Genomic DNA, 21,465 nt, shown 5'->3' with positions numbered 1-21,465 from the left:
TGGACTAACGGTGAAATTGTCCTTGAAGGGACTTGCGCTATCCGGTGGTGCAACAAGAACGGAGCTGGACGGGAGTGCTGGTGGAAGACGTGCAAGTCCATTCATGGAGCGTTCATCGAACGGAAACATGGACTCTTCGGGCTCTGGGTTGGTGGACATACTATTCATATATGGAGTTGAAATTGGCATTGGGTTCATCTTCTGGAACTCTTCCAATGTTGGCATGGCGGTTGTACCTCTAAGCGCTTCATGCAACGGGGAGACGTACGAAATGTAGTCCTCGTCCCTTGTGAAACATCCTGTATCCTTGGTCAGAGAACCATTTGGATCCATGGAAGGCTAATCTAATAGGAGAATGATAAGCTTTCTGTGTGTGTGTTTCTATCTTTGTAGGTGGTTTCTAAAGCAGCGTAGGGGGGCTCTTTATAGCAACCATGTTGAAACAGAAAGTTGTTCTTCCATGCGTCGGAGTAATTAGCCGTATCTATAATATATGATCCACATTATGCTTGTAATCTAGACTAAGAAGATACGATTCACAAAGGTGTAAACGTATTTTCTTAACGTCAATCTTTTTGATTTATGTATTTAAAAAAGATCAACTGCTCCGTACAATGTAAGAAGACAAGTACGCCACCCTTGTACAATTTGATACTGCACGTGTTCGCCATCTTTCTCTTCACGTGCTCACGGATGCATGGCTATCAAATCAGGCAGGTATCTGCATGCGTCACTTATATTTGGCAAGAGGATAAATAGGGATACCGGCGGTCCATCAGACGGGTAATTGAAAATTTTCAAGATCTCAGCCATTTATTTTTTACCTTCAGGCTTGCATCCAATAGTTGACATTTGCTTTCTCGATTTTCAATTGCCTTCGGCTAGCTGTGGGCCGATATTTGGCTGTCCAATATGGGCCTCATCTTTCAACGTGTCCAAGAGACTTCCATAAGTCCCCGAGTATATAAGGATACCTAAACGGCAACGGTGCTGCTAAATCTCAGTCGCGAAGTCTAAGTCGACATGTTAACCGTTGGATCGTTTCTTGCGTCAGGATTCGCGCATGGGGTTTGTTTTGTCTCGATTGGCCTGTGTAGGGCGTGCGGCCGGCCTGTTTTCATTTGTTTGTCTGTTTTAGGCCTTTTTCTGGTGTCGGGTGCTTAGCTTGGGCGGTGGGCTGTGGCAGGTGTTTAGCTGCCATTTTTTGTCGTTATTTTTTTTGTTGGGCTGCGACATTGTTTACACGGAAGACGGAGAGGGGCCGGCAGATGCCTGTGCTCCTTTTCCACGAGCGATGAATTAAGTTATCTCCTTCACCCCTTTTGTCTGGTCTTTTTTTCTTCTCTTTTGTATATTTTCATTCATTCACTGATACCCATAGATATGGGAGTATTTTTTCAATTCCAGTAGTATGGATCAAATAGAGTTTTCCAATAGCAGATATAACTAGCGGAAATTCTTCGTAGTTTAGATCTAGGTTTTTTTTGTTCTTTTGTGTTCTTATTCAACTAGCTCTTTAATTTTGCTCGCAAAAAAGTAGGGAGTTACATTTTTGTGTTTTTAGCATTTTTTTGGACATATCTTTGCACGTTGCATGGTTGCAATTGTCTTCCAACACGAATTGCAACCACATCCTGCTCGCAAAATTGCATGCCTCCCAACACGAATGCAACTGAACTTTGTTTTTGTTAGAGGGGCTGGGAGAGGTGGGGGCAATTGCATGTGTACACTACACATGCAATTGCATGTCTTCCAACACGGATGCAACTTGACTTTGTTTTGTCGGAGGGGTGGCGGGAGGGGGAATTGTTGCATGTGTATATTAGGCATGCATTTGCAACCATCAACCCAGATTGCAATTGCATGTCTTCCAACGCGGATGCAACTAGACTTTGTTTTGTAGGAGGGCGGCAGGAGAGGGGGGGCCGTTGCGTGTGTATACTAGGCATGCAACGACAAGTGTCACCCCGACTACAATTGCATATCTCCCAAAATGAATGCAACTGAACTTTGTTTTGTTGGAGGGGTGGGAGAGGCGGGGGAGGGCATTTGCATGTGTACACTACACATGCAATTGCAAGCATCAGCACAGACTGCAGTTGCATGTATTCCAACACGGATGTAATTGGGCTTTGTTTTGCCGAAGGGCGGTGAGAGAGGGGAGAGTTGCATGTGTACACCAGGCATGCAACTGCAAGTGTAACCTTCGACTGCAGTTGCATGTCTCCCAACACGAATGCAACTGAACTTGCTTTGTTAGAGGGGGTGCGAGAGGTGGGGGCCGTTGCATGCGTACACTACACATGCAATTGCAAGCATCGGTCCGGACTGCAATTGCATGTCTTCCAACACGCATGCAACTAGACTTTATTTGTCGAAGGACGACGAGAGAGGGAGACAGTTGCATGTGTATACTAGGCATGCAACTGCATGTGTCACCCCTGACCGCAACTGCATGTCTTCCAACGTGCCTGCAACTGGACTTTGTTTTTTCGGAGGGCGGTGGGAAAAGTGGGCCGGGGGTTGTATATGTACACTAGGCATTCAACTGCAAGTGTCGTCCTCCGACTAGAACTAAACGTCTTGCAACATGCTTGTAATTGGACTTTGTTTTTGTCAGAGGGAGGTGGGAGACGAGGGATAGTTGCATGTGTACAATAACTTCATTTCTTATGGAGACAGGGGTGGCAACAAAATAAGATTTACGAGTTTTTTTTCCTCATGGAGACCTTCATTTATTTTTTGGAAAAACGAATTTTTTTATTATTTATTTTGGCTACTCAAATCAAATGAAGATCAAGTTTCCTCTCATGCAGATCAACTTAATAATTTCATTTGTTTGTTTCTATTTCTTTTTTATTTCAAAGATTGATTTTTGTATTTTAAAGTATAAAATTTTATTTGAATGAAATGATAAAAAGGAAAAATAAAAAGAGAAGAAAGATGACACGAAGAGGAGGAATGGACGATGAGCGACATTGTACCCCCAAGCCAGTGCAATTGAGTGAGCAGCTTTTTTTAGGGGTACCTGATTTTTTTGTTGCGGTATTTAGAGTTAATTGATTGAGCAGCTGATCGATCTATATTATACAGCAGTCTTTGTGTGTATCGATCATATTATACAGGCCTTGGTTGAACGACATTCGTTTGTACGCTGTAGTTGAGGAGGAAGATGTTGACCGTGACCACGTGGGTGAAGCCCACCATGCCTTTTATGACCCAGAACATAAGCCCACAGGAGGAAAAATACAAGCCAGCGACCCACAAGATAAAACAGGCCTAATTTAACATAGATGACATTACCTGACTGAGACTTCGCGAAGTCTCAGTCGACTGATTTCTAGACAGACCCAAACGGCAAACCCTACTTGACGATCTCTGCGTCAAATGGTCGACCCTTCGCACAGGTGACTCGAGCGACTGACATGGGTCGGCACATTTAGCAGTAAGTGAATCCTGGTTTTACCGACTTTGGGAATTTCTTGGAAGGTTTTGGTCCGGTTCAGGCCAAGCTTTTTGGGTTTTCATTTTCTGGTGGTATCATTTTCTTGTTTTTCTTTGGTTTCTTCTTTTTTTCGTTTTTTCATTTTTCCCTTTTTCAATTTTATTTTTAAAACAATTCATTAATTTTAAAATATTTACACCCTTACTAAAAAATTATGTTTTCAAAAAATGTTTGCATTTAAATGTTTATGTTCTCAAAAAATGTTCATATTTTCAAAAGTGTTCGTGTTTTCCTAAGAAAATATTCCCCATTCTCATCTTTTGTTCACATCATAATTTTTTTTCTGGTTTTCAAAAAATGTTTGCACTTTCCAAAAGTTGTTCCCATTTTCGAAAAATCACGTTTCCAAAATAGTTTGCATTTCAAAAATATTTTTATTTCCAAGAAATATTTTTTGTTATACCATATTTATATTAAAACTAGTTGATCTAAATTTTAAAGGAAATGAAAAATTATGTAAAAATTGAATCGAGAAAACCAAACAGAAAATCAAAAGTAAAACAGGGCATTGTGGAACATGCTGAGGAAGAGCGCTCGTTACGATGACCAAACTGGGCTAGCCCAGAACACACAAGCCTCTACGTTTGCCAGGCATCTTGGCGGAATACGTGACGAATAGGAGCTCCCTACCTAGTACTGAACAGATTCTGTCCGGCTCTAAGCCAAATCAGAAGCATACAATAACCTACTTGAGGCCACCCAGAAGCTTTGAACGCCCTTCGGGCTAAACAAGAAGCGTGCAACGCAGCCTGCCCGAAGGCCATCTTGTGGACAATCTGCCAAAGCTGACATGCGAGATCCAGGCATTGTTGGTGTGTGTAACTCCTCAGTAGAGGTTAACATTGTGGACCCACATGCCCGAGGCTACCAAGGGCATTATCAACGAAGTCAAATTATCGGAAGCAACAGGAAAAAGATACACAACAAGATTGCTTCCTTGCATTGTGAGGACAACAACTATGACCCAACGGGTTTGACAGGCGAGCCCATTAATTGGTTGTGTTGTGCGAAACCATTTGGCTTCATGTATTGAATTATGCCGCATGAGGCTAGCGAGGTAGAAGCTACCCCGGGCATAGTCAACAATGTGAAATTGACTAGAGTACTCAAGGGGCAAGGGGCCGATTCTTATTTCTATGAGGCTGGTCGTAATGGGAGTATCATAACTAGTATCATGCATGCCAACTAAGCAACTTAGATGATGCGGCATAGAATTAAATGAAGAAAGAGAAAGTTGGGTATCATATTATGATACCGTATCATAATAAATGCTACACTACTATGTGTCATGCATGGCAATAAATAAAGTCATCTATGATACTACCATATGATAATGCATTAGAGAGGTAGTATCATACACTAGTATCATATGCATGATACTAACTTATGATACTACCCATTACAAGCAGCCTGACAGACTAGGTGGGGTTCATCTCACCACTTTGATGACATGGTGTGAACTTTTATGATGATCATATCTTGTCTTTATTTTGGACCCCGAAAACAGTAGGAGAGTGATACGTCTCCAACGTGTCTATAATTTTTGTTGTTTCATGCTATTATAATATCAATCTTGGATGTTTATTATGCAATTATACATCATTTTTGGTACTAACCTATTAACCTAGTACCCCGTGGCAGTTGCTATTTTTTTGCTTGTTTTTGGCTTCTTAGAAAATTATTACCAAACGGAGTCCAAACAATACGAGACTTTTTGACGATTTTTCTAAACCAGAAGGGACCCTAGAAGCTTCGGGAGAAGACCGCGGAGCCACGAGGGAGAGGCAAGCACGCAGGGTGCACCCCGGGGGGTTCCCCTAGGCTTGTGGGCCCCCTCGTGGCACCTCTTGACCTAATTCTAGCTCTATAATTAAATTCCCAAATATTCCCAATACACTAGAGAGCCACCCAAAATAATTTTCCACTGTCGCAAGTTTCTGTTCTTCAGAGATCCCATCTAGAGACCTTTTCTGGTACTCTGTCGGAGGGGGAATCGATCAAGGAGGGACTCTACATCAACCTTGCTTCCCTTTCGATGATGTGTGCGTAGTTTACCACAGACCTACGGGTCCATAGCTAGTAGCTAGATGGCTTCTTCTCTCTTTTTGATCATCAGTACAATGTTCTCCTTGATATTCTTGGAGATCTATTTGATGTAATCCTTTTTTGCTGTGTGTTTGTTGGGATCCGATGAATTGTGGGTTTATGATCAGATTATTCATGAATATTATTTGAGTCTTCTTTGAACTCTTGTATGCATGATTATTATAGCTTTGTATTTCTATCCAATCTATTGGTTTGGTTTGGCCAACTAGATTGATTTATCTTGCAATGGGGGAGGTGTTTTGTGATGGGTTCAATCTTGTGTTGCTCAATCCTAGTGACATAAAGGGACATGACACGTATTTGTATCGTTGTAATTAAGAATAAAAAGATGAGGTTTATTCATATTGATTGGGTTTTACTTTGTCTACATCATGTCATCTTGCTTAAGGCGTTACTTCATTTTTTTATGAACTTAATACTCTAGATGCATGCTGGATAGCGGTCGATGTGTAGAGTAATAGTAGAAGATGCAGGCAGGAATCGGTCTACTTTTCTGAGATGTGATGCCTATATACATGATCATTGCCTTGAATATCGTCATAACTATGCGTTTTTCTATCAATTGCCCAATATTAATTTGTTTACCCACCATATGTGATGTTAAAGAGAGAAGCCTCTAGTGAAAACTATGGCCCCGGGGTCTATCTTTATCAAATCCAAAAAATACCTTGCTGCAATTTATTTATTGTTATTTTATTTTGTGTTTTTGTTTACCTATATATCACTATGAGATTTGATCCTTGCAATTAACTGACAAGGGATTGACAACCCCTTGTTTGCGTTGGGTGCAAGTATTTGTTCACGTGGTCTTGCGTGGTTCTCCTACTGGATTGATTGTTGGGAAACGTAGCATGCAATTTCAAAACAAAATCCTACGCTCACGCAAGATCTATCTAGGAGATGCATAGCTACGAGAGGGGGAGAGTGTGTCCACGTACCCTCGTAGACCGAAAGCTGAAGCGTTTGACAATGCGGTTGATGTAGTCGAACTTCTTATTGTTTCGACCGATCAAGCACCGAACGTACGACACCTCCGAGTTTTGCACACGTTCATCTCGATGACATCCCTCGAACTCTTGATCTAGCAAAGTGTTGAGGGATATATCCGTCAGCACGGCGACGTGGTGACGGTGATGGTGAAGTGATCCACGCAGGGCTTCGCCTAAGCACTACGTGAATATGACCGGAGGTGTAAACTATGTGTGTGTGTGGGGGGGGGGGGCGCCACACACGGCTAACAATTGTTGATGTTGTGTTCTATCGGTGCCCCCCACATATATATAGGTTGGAGGGGAGGAGAGGTAGCCAAGGGGGCGCCCCAATTAGGAGGAATCCTACTTGGGGCCTCCCAATTCGGCCTCCCCCTTACCATATCTTCTGAAGGGAGAATGAAGGAGGAGCGAGGAGGGAAGGAAGGGGGAGGCCGAATCCCTCCCCTTCCTTTCCCTGTTGTCCTCTTTCCTTCCCCTCCCAATTCGGCCTACATGGGGGCGCACCAGCTCCTCAGGGGCTGGTCTGTCCACCTCTTGGCCCATTAGGCCCATATAGTTGTCGGGGGGGGGGGGGGTGCCCGGAACCCCTTCGGTGACCCGATATGTACCCGGTACCCCCCAGAACACTTCCGGTGTCCGAATATATATATATATATATGAATCTTTACCTCTCGACCATTTCGATTCTCCTCGTCATGTCCGTGGTCTCATCCGGGACTCCGAACAACATTCGGTCACCAAATCACATAACTCATATAATACAAAATCGTTATCGAACGTTAAGCGTGCGGACCCTACGGGTTCGAGAACTATGTAGACATGACCGAGACACCTCTCTGGTCAATAACCAATAGCTGAACCTGGATGCTCATATTGGTTCCTACATATTCTACGAAGATCTTTATCGGACGTACCGTAATGACAACATATGTTATTCCCTTTGTCATTGGTATGTTACTTGCCTGAGATTCGATCGTCGGTATCTTCATACCTAGTTCAATCTCGTTTCTGGCAAGTCTCTTTACTCGTTCCATAATGCATCATCCTACAACTAACTCATTAGTCACATTGCTTGTAAGGCTTATTATGATGTGCATTACCAAGAGGGCCTAGAGATACCTCTCCGATACTCGGAGTGACAAATCGTAATCCCGATCTATGCCAACCCAACAAACACCTTCGGAGATACCTGCAGAGCATCTTTATAATCACCCAGTTACGTTGTGACGTATGATAGCACACAAGGTATTCCTCCAGTATCCGGGAGTTGCATAATCTCATAGTCAAAGGAATATGTATATGACATGAAGAAAGCTATAGCAATAAAACTGAACGATCAACATGCTAAGCTAACGGATGTATCTTGTCCATCACATCATTCTCCTAATGATGTGATCCCATTTATCAAATGACAACACATGTCTATGGTTAGGAAACTTAACCATCTTTGATTAACGAGCTAGTCTAATAGAGGCTTACTAGGGACACTGTGTTTTGTCTATGTATCCACACACGTATCAAGTTTCTGGTTAATACAATTCTAGCATGAATAATAAACATTTATCGTGATATAAGGAAATATTAAATAACAACTTTATTATTGCCTCTAGGTCATATTTCCTTCATTGATAACCTTGGTTCTTAACTGAGGGAAATACTTATCTTTACTGTACTACATCATCCTCTCCCTCTTCGAGGAAATCCCAATGCAGCTCACAAGTAGCAGAGAGGCTCCTGTTGTATTATATTAATTAAGCAAAAGGTTACACTCTACAAGTCATATTTACATATCTCGCCCACTGTGGATGGGATTGAAGGGGGAAGAAAAAGTGGATTACAAGAGGAAGTTAAAGAGAAAAACTAGGCAGAAGGAACTGAGTCCAAGAAAGTGTGTATGAAGCCTTTTTTTCTTCCCTAACTCTATATTGCAACAGAGTATAATATTCTCTGAACCTTTGGAGCCAACACGTAGAAGTTAAAGGAATGCCTCTGAAGTGTTCGTTATTTCTTGCTTTCCAGAGACTCCATATTTTCAACAAGAAAATCCCAATGAACATCCGTTTGCTCCAAATACTCTTGGTAGTCTCTATCCCTTGCAATCTTGATACCTGCCTACCCCATGTAATGCCAAGCTTTAGCAAACATTGTGCACTAAACTGGCAACCAAAAGTCATGTTTTCAATAGTTTCCTTGATTGGTTGTCCACATAACAGACTGCTGGGGAACATAGTATTTCAAATTTTTCCTACGATCATGCAAGATCTATCTAGGAGCAGCATAGCAATGAGCAGGGAGAGTGTGTCCACGTACCCTCATAGACCGAAAGTGGAAGCGTTTAGTAACGTGGTTGATGTAGTCGAACATCTTCGCGATCCAACCGGTCCAAGCACCGAATGTACGCACCTCTGCGTTCAGCACATGTTCAGCTTGATGACGTCCCTCGATCTCTTGATCCAGTTGAGGACGAGGGAGAGTTCCATCAACACGACGGCATGGTGACGGTGATGATGAAGTTACCGGCGTAGGGCTTCGCCTAAGCACTACGACGATATGACCGAGGTGTGTAACTGTGGGGGGGGCACCGCACATGGTTAAGAGAAACTTGTGTGTTCTAGGGTGCCCCCTGCCCCCATATATAAAGGAGGGGAAGGGGAGGCCTGCCGGCCCTGTAGGGCGCGCCAGGAGGAGGGAGTCCTACTAGGACTCCAAGTCCTAGTAGGATTCCACCTAGAGGAAAGGGGGAAGAAGGAAGGAAGAGGGGGAAGGGAAGGAAAGAGGGGCGCCGCCCCCATCCCCTAGTCCAGTTCGGACCCAAGGGGGGGGGGGCGGCCAGCCCCTTGTGGCCCTTCCTCTCTTCCTACTAAGGCTCATCAAGGCCCATTAGTTCCCCCAGGGGGTTCCGATAACCCTTCGGCACACCGATAATTATCCGGTACCTCTCAGAACTCATCCGGTGTCCGAATAACATCGTCCAATATATCAATGTTTATATCTCAACCCACTCGAGACTCCTCATCATGTCCGTGATCTCATCCGGGACTCCGAACAATCTTCGGTCATCAAATCACATAACTCATAATACAAATCATCATCGAACGTTAAGCGTGCAGACCCTACGGGTTCGAGAACAATGTAGACATGACCGAGACACATCTCCGGTCAATAACCAATAGCGGAACCTAGATGCTTATATTGGCTCCTACATATTCTATGAAGATCTTTATCGGTCAAACCGCATAACAACATAAGTTGTCCCCTTTGTCATCGGTGTGTTACTTGCCCGAGATTCGATCGTTGGTATCATCATACCTAGTTCAATCTCGTTACCGGCAAGTCTCTTTACTCGTTCCGTAATGCATCATCCCGCAACTTACTCATTAGTCACATTGCTTGCAAGGCTTATAGTGATGAGCATTAATGAGAGGGCCCAGAGATACCTCTTCGAAACACGGAGTGACAAATCCTAATCTCGATCGCAACTCAACAAACACCATCGGAGAGACATGTAGAGCATCTTTATAATCACCCAGTTATGTTGCGATGTTTGATAGCACACAAGGTGTTCCTCTGGTATTCGGGAGTTGCATAATCTCATAGTCAGAGGAACATGTATAAGTCATGAAGAAAGCAATAGCAATAAAACTAAACGATCATATATGCCAAGCTAACGGATGGGTCTTGTCAATCACATCATTCTCTAATGATGTGATCCTGTTCATTAAATGACAACACATGTATATGCTCAGGAAACTTAACCATGTTTGATTAACGAGCTAGTCTAGTAGAGGCATACTAGGGACACTCTGTTTGTCTATGTATCCACACATGTACTAAGTTTCCGGTTAATACAATTCTAGCATGAATAATAAACATTCATCATGATATAAGGAAATATAAATAACAACTTTATTATTGCCTCTAGGGCATATTTCCTTCAGTCTCCCACTTGCACTAGAGTCAATAATCTAGATTACATAGTAATGATTCTAACACACATGGAGTCTTGGTGCTGATCATGTTTTGCTCGTGAGAGAGGCTTAGTCAATGGGTCTGCAACATTCAGATCCGTATGTATCTTGCGAATCTCTATGTCTCCCTCCTTGACTTGATCGCGGATGGAATTGAAGCGTCTCTTGATGTGTTTGGTTCTCTTGTGAAATTTGGATTCCTTTGCCAAGGCAATTGCTCCAGTATTGTCACAAAAGATTTTCATTGGACCCGACGCACTAGGTGTGACACCTAGATCGGATATGGACTCCTTCATCCAGAATCCTTCATTTGCTGCTTTTGAAGCAGCTATGTACTCCGCTTCACATGTAGATCCCGCCACGACGCTCTGCTTGGAACTGCACCAACTGACAGTTCCACCATTCAATATAAATACGTAAACGGTTTGTGACTTAGAGTCATCTGGATCAGTGTCAAAGCTTGCATCGACGTAACCGTTTACGACGAGATCTTTGTCACCTCCATAAACGAGAAACACATCCTTAGTCATTTTCAGGTATTTTAGGATGTTCTTGACCGCTGTCCAGTGATCCACTCTTGGATTACTTTGGTACCTCCCTGCTAAACTAATAGCAAGGCACACATCAAGTCTGGTACATAGCATTGCATACATGATAAAACCTATGGCTGATGCATAGGGTATGACTTTCATTTTCTCTCTATCTTCTGCAGTGGTCAGGCATTGAGTCTGACTCAACTTCACACCTTGTAACACAGGCAATAACCCTTTCTTTGACTGATCCATTTTGAACTTCTTCAAAACTTTATCAAGGTATGTGCTTTGTGAAAGTCCAATTAAGCGTCTTGATCTATCTCTATAGATCTTGATGCCTAATATATAAGCAGCTTCACCGAGGTCTTTCATTGAAAAATTCTTATTCAAGTATCCTTTTATGCTATTTAGAAATTCAGTATCATTTCCAATCAACAATATGTCATCCACATATAATATCAGAAATGCTACAGAGCTCCCACTCACTTTCTTGTAAATACAAGCATCTCCAAAAGTCTGTATAAAACCATATGCTTTGACCACACTATCAAAGTGTATATTCCAACTCTGAGAGGCTTGCACCAGTCCATAAATGGATCGCTGGAGCTTGCACACTTTGTTAGCACCTTTTGGATCGAAAAACCTTCTGGTTGCATCATATACAACTGTTCTTTAAGATATCCATTAAGGAATGCAGTTTTGACATCCATTTGCCAAATTTCATAATCATGAAATGCGGTAATTGCTAACATGATTCAGAAAGACTTAAGCATCGCTACGGGTGACAAGGTCTCATCGTAGTCAACTCCTTGAACTTGTCGAAAACCTTTCGCAACAAGTCAAGCTTTGTAGACAGTAACATTACCGTCAGCGTCAGTCTTCTTCTTGAAGATCCATTTATTCTCTATTGCTTGCCGATCATTGGGCAAGTCAACCAAAGTCCATACTTTGTTCTCATACATGGATCCCATCTCAGATTTCATGGCCTCAAGCCATTTCGCGGAATCTGGGCTCATCATTGCTTCCTCATAGTTCGTAGGTTTGTCATGGTCAATGATACATCTCCAACATATCTATAATTTATGAAGTATTCATGCCAAGTTTACAATATTTTTATATGATTTTGGTATGATTTGATTAGAACTAACCCGGACGGACGCTGTTTTCAGCAGAACTACCGTGGTGTTGTTTTTGTGCAGAAATAAAAGTTCTCGGAATGCGATGAAAATCAACGGAGAATTTTTCTGCAAAATATAGAAAATACCGGAACAAAAATCTACCAGAGGGGAGTTTCATGGGCCCCATGAGGGTGGGGGTGCCTCGTGGACTTCCCATGGGGCCCCCCTGACTTGTTCTTGATGCCAACCTCTCCTATAAATGCCCAAACCTCCAGAAAATAACCTAGATCGGAAGTTCCGCCGCCGTAAGCCTTTGTAGCCACGAGAAATCAATCTAGGCCTTCTCTGGCACCCTGCTGGAGGGGGCCATCATCACCGGAGACTATGGAGGAGGATCCCGGAGGGGCCATCATCACCATGAAATCCAAGGACCAGAGGGAGAACCTCTCCACATCTAGGGGGGAGGCCACCGAGAGGGGAATCATCGCCGCGGTGATCATCTTCATCAACATCACCATCATCATCTCTTTTACGCGGTCCACTCTCCCGCACCCGACTGTAATCCCTACTTGAACATGGTGCTTTATGCCACATATTATGATCCAATGATGTGTTGCCATCCTATGATGTTTTCAGTAGATATCCTTTGTCTTTCGGTTGATTGATGATATAGATTGGTATGAGTGGTATGTTTTATTTTGGTGCTGTCCTATTGTGCCCTCCGTGTCGCGCAAGCGTGAGGGATTCCCACTGTAGGGTGTTGCAATACGTTCATGATTCACTTATAGTGGGTTGCTTGAGTGACAGAAGCATAAACCCGAGTAAGGGGATTGTTGCGTATGGGATAAAGGGGACTTGATGCTTTAATGCTATGGTTGGGTTTTACCTTAATGATCTTTAGTAGTTGCGGATGCTTGCTAGAGTTCCAATCATAAGTACATATGATCCAAGAAGAGAAAGTATGTTAGCTTATGCCTCTCCCTCATATGAAATTGCAATGACGATTATCGATCTTGTTAACAATTGCCTAAGACAATTCCGCACACCGATCCACCATTATTCCACACTCGCTATTTATAATATTTAGTAATATATTCTAACTTTATGATAACGGCCTACTTTTGTCGGTGTACAAAAAGAGGGGTACACTTTTTGTACCCCTATAACTGTGCACGGGCAGTCTGAGCCACGGGCACCACCACACCAAGCAAGGCAAGGGAGGTGAGCCAGGATAAGACCGAGGCTCAAGAGAACTACGATGCCAAGGCCAAGACCATGAAGAGCAAAGGGGATGAAGCGGACTCCCCCGGCAAGATCCTTGCCGGGAGACAGTTCTAGCAGCCCCGGCAAGACCCTTGCCGTGGCGACTCGTCCCGCGCCTACGGAGCAAATCACCCTTGAGTCCACTGCCCCCAAAGGGCAAGGATTTGGGAGACATCCCCGTGGCAGCATGAAGATCTTTGTGAAGACATTCAAGATCAGATACGCACTAAGGAGACGACAACCCTTGGCGGGATCCCAGCCGAGGAAGACCACAAGGCCCCCGGCAAGCGCCTTGCCGGGGATGACAGCAGGCGCCTCGGCAAGACCCTTGCCGGGGCCCCTGCAAGGCCCTTCCCGAGGACACCCGCGGGGCCACCATCAAGCCCACGCCGACTAAACCTCCACCACCGCATGCACGCAGCTGCCGACCCAACCAGCTAGGCAGGCACCTGCGTGGCGGCATGTAGATCTTTGTAAAGACCCACCACTGCGCCACCTCAGCTGCCTGCCTACCTGCGTGGCATCGCAGGCGTCGCTGGCCAGGGTGCGTGTCGACACAAGAAGGAGCGGCGACGGACGAGACAGATCTCTCCCCCGTCCCCGAAGCAAGGACACCTAAGCAAGACGCATTAAATGCACCTTGTCATGTAATGCGAGGGATAACCTCGCATCACTGTACCCTTTCCACCTCATGTGTGCCACTGTGGCAACCCCTTTTTTTCTATAAAAGGAGGCCCGAGGCGACTAGGAGAGGGATTCGGCTTTTTGGAGCTCCTCACGCCCCATAGCTAACTCAAGAACACAGATATACAATCCACCAAAGCAGGAGTAGGGTTTTACGCATCCTCGCGGCCCGAACCTGGATAAAAGAAACCGTGTGCTACCTGTTAGATCCGCTCTTCTCATGACCCCGCGCCCCGCTAACCACAGTAGGGATTCTTGTGATCCCATAGGTGTCGTTCCCACCGACATCTCTGGCGCGCCAGGTAGGGGGCGCAGTTGTGAGAATCGGCTCTAGCAATCAGCCTAGCACTCCTTCGTCTTCTTGGCTCTTGGAGAAGGAAGGAGGCCGGAAGATCAGCGCTCGAGCGACTACAAACAGAAGCTAAGTTGCACTGAACCCTTATTTGTTCTATCCTTCTTATATGAGGTTATTCCCCCCGGAGATGTCACGCCTTTGTATGAGAAACCTGCACGCCAGGGGGCTCTCCCATGATCGGCAACGCCCTTGCCCTGTTTCGAGTCCTCTCAACAGCTCAAGCGGCTGCGTCGAGAATGTCAGAGTAGCCTTCCGCGATCAACAACGCTCTCGATTATGACTCGAGTCAAGCTCGACAGTTCGAGCGGCCGCGTTCAGAACGGAAAGGTGGCTCGTCCGGCAGCACGCGTACCCGGCTGGCCCATGGGGATCCGTCCCCAAAACGCCGCTAGGGGCTTTCGCGCCGGCGATCCTACCCAATCGACGTAGGGCGCGCATACAAAGAGGAATTGAACGGGGAAATAACGTGCATGAAATTAAGAGTACTGCAAAGTTATATTACATCACATCATTGCTGCGGTTCTAACTAAAGATGAAATTTGTCTTGCTCGTGAACCTGCAGCGGCGGTGAAGAACGGGATGCCTAATCCCGGCACTGGCCTTCCACCCTCTTTATTTCATCGATGCTGCTGATGACGGGCTTGATGCGCTCCTTGAGCACCGTGAGGTTAATACCATCCGACAAGCTATCCATCGCGGCATCGAAGTCGAGGTCGGGATTCCAGTATGCCATCTTGGTGAGGACCTTGGTCATGACCCCCCGGCAAAGTCGCCGGGCTTCCCCGGCTAACGTGGCCGCTCGGTTGGAGTAAAGATAAGCCAAGGCTCCAAGGACGCCCTCGAAGAACAGGGTCAGCTTGGTGTTGACGGTCCCGCTGCGCTCAGGGGCGTACCTCATGTTTGGCATCCCCATGGTGGCCAACTGCGAGGTGACCCTGCTGGCGACGTCCTCCAGACGGCTGATCCATCTGTTCTCGCCCGCCACATAATCCTGGTGGGAGGCGGCCTCGTTCGCCCGCAGTTGCTTCTCCTCCTCCAGACTCCTGGTCAAGGTCTCCTCCCGAGCCCTGCTCTCCGACAACATCTTCTCGAGATCCTCCAGCTTCAGCTTGAGATCTCTGACGGAGTTTTGCGCTTCGGAGAGCTCCCCAGCCCTGCTGATGACCGCTCCTTGCGCCTCCACCAAGGCGCTGTTGAGCGTGCTCTTCTCGTTGGACAGCTTAAGGGCCTGCTCCTCCAGCTCGTTCCGCGCCACCTCCAACTCCCTTACTTTGCCGGCATGGGCCAGAGCCTGGGCATCGAGTGCCTCCTTGTGCCTCTGCTCCAGCTCGCGAGTCCGCCGCGCAACAAGGGCCTCGAGCTCCTCATCCTTGCCACAGAGCGTTGTGGCAATCTTCGCCTCACGCACGGTGAGGTCCTCTTCCTGGGAATCCAGTGCGGCTTGATGCTGGTTCCGGACGGCCTCGGCCGCGGCCGCCAAGTTCGCCGCCTTTTTCTGGGCCTTCTCGATGCCAGCCATCTTCATGGTGAGCTCGACATTGCGCTTGGCCAATTCCTCCTGAAAGGCCCTCTACTCCTCGCGAGTCTGGTGGAACCAGGTCTACGTCTCAGCAACGCGCGCCTTGAAATCCACCTCCGCCTGGTCCACCGTTGCCGTCCTGGACTTAACCTTGTCCAGACGGACACGGTAGAGCGCCTGGAGTTTTCGGAAGTTGGCCCCCATAGCGCGGAAAAGCTGCTCTTCTGGAGAACCATCACCTCCAACGCCCGGCTCATCAAAAACCTCGAGCCCGGTGGCGGCAAGCACCTCGCCGTCAAAGACTTCCCCTTCGGCGGGTGCCCGGGAACTTGACGCCCCTGGGAGTTGGACGAAAAGATCATCGCCCACCTTTAGATATCTGCCGGGGCCCGAGGTTGAGGAGGAGGGAGGCTGATCATCAACCACCTCTTCCTCGGCAGTGGCCTTGCCGGCTTCCCCGGCAGGCCCACCGTTGGCGCCCTCGGCAGAAGCCTCGCCGGTCGCCTTGGCGGCCCCCGCAGCGGTGTCCTCGGTAACATCCTTGGCGGCCTCATCAGCGGCGACCTCGTCAGCATCCCTGGCGGCCTCCTCAGCAATGTTCCCAACAACAGTATCCACGTCCTCCATACCTATTGAAGGAGGGCCTGGGTAGTAATGGGAGCATTGAAGCCAAGAAAAAGAATAAGGGAAAAACAGAGACGGAGGACAGGCGACTCACAAGTGCCAGGCTGTGAAGCAGAAGTCCCCTCCCCGCCAGTATCCGGCGTCGTGGCAGAGTCACCAGCGCCCAAGTTCCCCTCTTCCTCCATGGGTGTGGGCTCCATGCTTGATGCCCTTGCCGGGGACGCCCCTCGCGGCGGCGTAGTCGATGGGGGTGGTGTGTTGGGGGTAGCCCTCTGTGGCTCCTCCTGCTGCCGCTCCCCTCCTGCAAACCCGACAAGGTCAACACCATAGCATCGAACGCCTACCACATGTCGAATAAGAGGAGGGTGACGAACTTACGATGGGGGCTGTGCCGGGGACTGCTGTCCGGGCTGCTCAACACCACCAGTGGCGTCTTTGAAGCCCCAGCTGGGGGCTGACTGCTCGCCGAGGCCTTCGCCCTCTTCACCCTCTGGGCCAACATCTCTGCATCCCTGCAAAAGCAAAAATGGATCAAGATGAGTGACTTAATTCAGAGGAATGGAAATGGCAGTAAGGAACGGAGTACGTACTCGTCATCCACTTCCTCCTCTTCCACCACTTTCCTTTTCCTCTTCGGGCTGAGAGGCCCGAGATCAAAAGTGACCTCCGCGTCAACATCCGAGTCGATATCTGCCGGAGGAGGCGAAGACGGCGGGGTTTGTGCGTGCCCAGATGAGGAAGGGTCTGCTGTCTTCTTCTTCTCAATGGCCTTTGTCAGCCTCTTGGCTGCCGTGGCCCTCGTGTGACGCCCAGACCCCTCCAGGGTCAATTGAGGCCGCGTAGCCCTGCCGGGCCGGACCGGCTCGCCGGAGCCAACCCGCCGCATGATTCACCCTCTTCCCTTGGTTGGCGTCGAGCCCGCTGCCACGTCCTCCTCCTCCAACGACTCGTCGGCCGCGTCTTCGACGAGCGAAGCTCCAGTGTCGGTGCTGCTGACCTCCCCGGAGGCCGCCGCCCACCGGGTGAGCTCCTCTTCCTCCGCAGCTGTTGCGGCCTTGTCCTCCACACCCCCGGCGCTGCCGGCCTCCATGGCAAGCTGTGCCTCCCTCGCCCTAGTGGCGATGTAGTCCAGCTCTGCCTAGGTGGTGTCCATGACAAGCCACCACTTGGCGTCAGCATTGACATATACCTCAATCAGGGTGTCAAAGAATTGCTGCACATCAGCATCCTTTGGCTCCTTCTAGCTCGGGACAGGGCCGTGCACGTTACAGTCCGACATCATAGCGATGATCTCGGACCAACGTGAATTGTTGCACAACAGGACCACCCCCGCTGGCAGCTTGAAAAACGGCCCCTTGAGGGCCTTGCCAACCTTTGCGGCAGCCCTCGCGGCCTTGCCGGTCCGCTCAACCTCGCCATTGCAACCCACATCAAGCTGGAAAAGCCGCTGACAGAAGTGGGCATGCGCCAGCACTGTGAAGTTGTGATCGAGGCCGGGGCGGAGTCGCATAATGTCAGCTGGATTCGTAAAGAGCCAAGCTGGCCTCCCCTTGTTGTGCAACGGGGCGATCCGGCGGCACTCGGCGGACATTGCAGAATTCCGGTGGGTTTGCATCCTCAATCCAGCACCACCGGCCACGCCATTCCTCCCACCTCTCCTTCATGGCACCGTCTGGGTACGCCCCCTTAGATCTTGGGATCCAGGTGACGCAACCAGAGACGGCACCTCCCAGCTGGATCCGAGGGAAGAAGTAATGGTGGAAGAGCGCCGTGTTGGGCTGCACCCCGGCAAAGCCTTCGCAAAGATGCGCGAAGAAAGCCATGCACGCCACCGCATTCGGAGTAAAATCCAAGAGGCGAAAGCTGAAGGTGTGCATAATGTCGCAGAAGAAATCGGAGAAAGGGGGGCATAACCCGCAAGAAAGATAATTGACGAAAAAGGGATACCGATTTGGAGCGGGATCGGCGCAAGCAGCAGGAATGACGCGCATCGCCGGGTGTCCCGAATTCTCTCCCCCCGTCTTCGCTCCCCATAGGGGCCTGAAGGAGGCCCGGAGCTCTTGAACATCAACCGTCGAGGGGATGAAAAAGGCGGACTTCGTCCGGTCCCCCGACAGCGCGCTCTCCGGCGGCTCCACAGTCCCGGCGCCCTTAGCCACCCCCTTGCCCTTGACGGATTTGGGCGCCATGGCGGCCAAGAAGTTTAGAGGGTTGAGGAAGGGGGATGGCGAAGCAACGACGACGGGCGACGGCGGAAGCTTAGGAAGGAAGGAAGAGAGGAAACGGCGGCTCTGAGATTGGAAAAGGCACGAGGAAAGAGGAGAAAGTGAGAAGCGCCCGCGGTTATTCCTTTTTTATGGGGGAAAACATGGGCCGCCTCCTTTCACATTAACTGTGGTGTGACACATGCCCACGGGAACCAACCCCACGCATGCTGCCCACGTCACACGCACCTCCCCATGCCTCGCCACGCGCGGGAGTCGTGGGAAGCGCAACACGCGAAGAATCTTACCGCGGTAAAAACCGCCCCGCCTGCCCGTGCACCGTTTTTGGGCCTAGCCCAACAATGCGTTGCGCTTATGTGTGGCCCAGGCCCGGGGGCTCCTGTCGGTGTACAAAAAGAGGGGTACACTTTTTGTAACCCTATAACTGTGGACGGGCAGTCTGAGCCACGGGCACCACCACACCAAGCAAGGCAAGGGAGGTGAGCCAGGATAAGACCGAAGCTCAAGAGAACTACGACGCCAAGGCCAAGACCACGAAGAGCAAAGGGGACGAAGCGGACTCCCCCAGCAAGATCCTTGCCGGGAGACAGTTCTAGCAGCCCCGACAAGACCCTTGCCGCAGCGACTCGTCCCGCGCCTACGGAGCAAATCACCCTTGAGTCCACTGCCCCCAAAGGGCAAGGATTTGGGAGACATCCCCGTGGCGGCATGCAGATCTTTGTGAAGACATTCAAGATCAGATACGCACTAAGGAGACGACAACCCTTGGCGGGATCCCAGCCGAGGAAGACCACAAGGCCCCCGGCAAGCGCCTTGCCGGGGATGACAGCAGGCGCCTCGGCAAGACCCTTGCCGGGGCCCTTCCCGAGGACACCCGTGGGGCCACCATCAGGCCCATGCCGACTAAACCTCCACCACCGCATGCACGCAGCTGCTGACCCAACCAGCTGGGCAGGCACCTGCGTGGTGGCATGCAGATCTTCATAAAGACCCACCACTGCGCCACCTCAGCTGCCTGCCTACATGCGTGGCATCGCAGGCGTCGCTGGCCAGGGCGCGTGTCGACACAAGAAGGAGCGGCGATGGACGAGACAGATCTCTCCCCCGTCCCCGATAAAGCAAGGACACCTAAGCAAGACGCATTAAATGCGCCTTGTCATGTAATGCAAGGGATAACCTCGCATCACTGTACCCTTTCCACCTCCTGTGTGCCACTGTGGCAACCCCTTTTTTTCTATAAAAGGAGGCCCGAGGCGACCAGGAGAGGGATTCGGCTTTTTGGAGCTCCTCACGCCCCATAGCTAACTCAAGAACACAGATATACAATCCACCAAAGCAGGAGTAGGGTTTTACGCATCCTCGCGGCCCGAACTTGGATAAACGAAACCATGTGCTACATGTTAGATCCGCTCTTCTCACGACCCCGCGCCCCGCTAACCACAGTAGGGATTCTTGTGATCCCATAGGTGTCATTCCCACCGTCAACTTTTATATTTTATCTCTCTGATACCATGCAAAGTTATCCTCTTCATACCCACTACGTAGTTTTATTTATCGTTTCTAGTTGGAAGCAAACGTTTGGTGTACGTAGAGTCATATTAGTGGCAGATGGGACTTGAGAGAATATTGATCTTACCTTTAGCTCCTTGTGGGTTCGACACTCCATACTTATCACTTCCACCATTGGAAATTGCTACGATGATTCCCTGCACTTGGGGATTATCAAGCTCTTTTTCTGGCGCCGTTGCCGGGGAGCAATAGCGTGGGGTTGATATTCTCGTGTGTGCTTGTTTGCTTTCTTCACTAAGTAGATTTTGTTTTTACTTTTTGTTTCTGTTTAGTTGTGGGTGAAACATACGAAAAAAATTTAAGAATGAAAATACAAAAAGAATTTACTTGCCTCTAATGCCTAAAAAGTTTTTCAATAAGAGAAGTGATTGGAAGATTATGCATTGAAGAAATGAGGGTCGACCTTGAGCAATGTAAAAAATTTCATGGAAGCTTCTATGAAAATAATTATCCCCTTGTATATATCCATTGTATTATAAAAATAATGTGCCAAGCCTCGGTTTTAGGATGATTAGATTGCTTGTTTATTATGTACAGTACAAAAACAGAAACTTTGGTTGTAGCACGTGATTTTACATTTTTTTACTGGAAAATCAAATGGATCTGAAACTTTTTGCACATTACTTCTGTACAAAATTTTTAAATTGTCATTTTTTAGAATTTTTTTGGAGTTACAGAAGTTTACTAAACTTCTAGATTACTACAGGCTATCCTGTTTTTGACAGATTCTGTTTTCTATGAGTTGTTCGCTTATTTTGATGAATCTATGGGTAGTATCGGGGGGTATGAACCATGGTGAAGTTGGAATACAGTAGATATAGTTCTAATATGAAATCGGAATAAGTTTGCAACAGTACCTAAAGGTAGTGATTTGCTTTATTACACTAACGGATCTCACAAGTTTTTGTTAAAGTTTTGTGTGGATGAAGTGTTCGAAGATCGAGGAGCTATCAATATGAGAAGAATAAAGAGAGGCAAGAGCTCAAGCTTGGGGACGCCCAAGG

The sequence above is a fragment of the Triticum urartu genome, chromosome 2 (assembly GCF_003073215.2).
Source record: "Triticum urartu cultivar G1812 chromosome 2, Tu2.1, whole genome shotgun sequence".
Lineage (NCBI taxonomy): Eukaryota > Viridiplantae > Streptophyta > Magnoliopsida > Poales > Poaceae > Triticum > Triticum urartu.
This window is presented reverse-complemented; position numbering follows the sequence as displayed.